Consider the following 509-nt stretch of genomic DNA (forward strand, 5'->3'; position numbering starts at 1 on the left):
TGTCAGCACGGTGGGATATTCCAGTCACGTCTCTTGTAAAGCAGCCTAAATTCTTCCTCACCAATGCAACCTCAAAAGCATTATCAGCACCTAAGCAAAAGCCTATGCAAGTATAATTTAATACCAAGCCACAGTTTGCAAGTAATAGCGTATAAAGTGATATTTAAGTGGTGTTTTAAGCACACTTCTGATGGCTACAGCCGCTTTTTACTGGTAAATGCGTTTTCCTTTGAGTAGTGATTATGAGTCCTGGGTGAAGAGGTCCTGTGTGCAGGTCTGCCTGTAAGCCTTACTTCCAGCTGCCAATCTTTACTTCACAGTGAAGAAAAAGCCACATAGCACCTTGTTCTTACTCTTGTATGCTGTCATCCCCTGAGCCTGATAACTGCAAAATCATTTCCACATAACACTTTTCTGCTTCTGCCTCTTAAACCCCGAGACCTACACATTGTGCATGCACTTGCACCCCTGGCAACCAGCCCCCCAGAAGCGGCCCCTCGCTGCCCCCC

Source organism: Meleagris gallopavo, chromosome 7 (genome assembly GCF_000146605.3).
Source record: "Meleagris gallopavo isolate NT-WF06-2002-E0010 breed Aviagen turkey brand Nicholas breeding stock chromosome 7, Turkey_5.1, whole genome shotgun sequence".
NCBI lineage: Eukaryota > Metazoa > Chordata > Aves > Galliformes > Phasianidae > Meleagris > Meleagris gallopavo.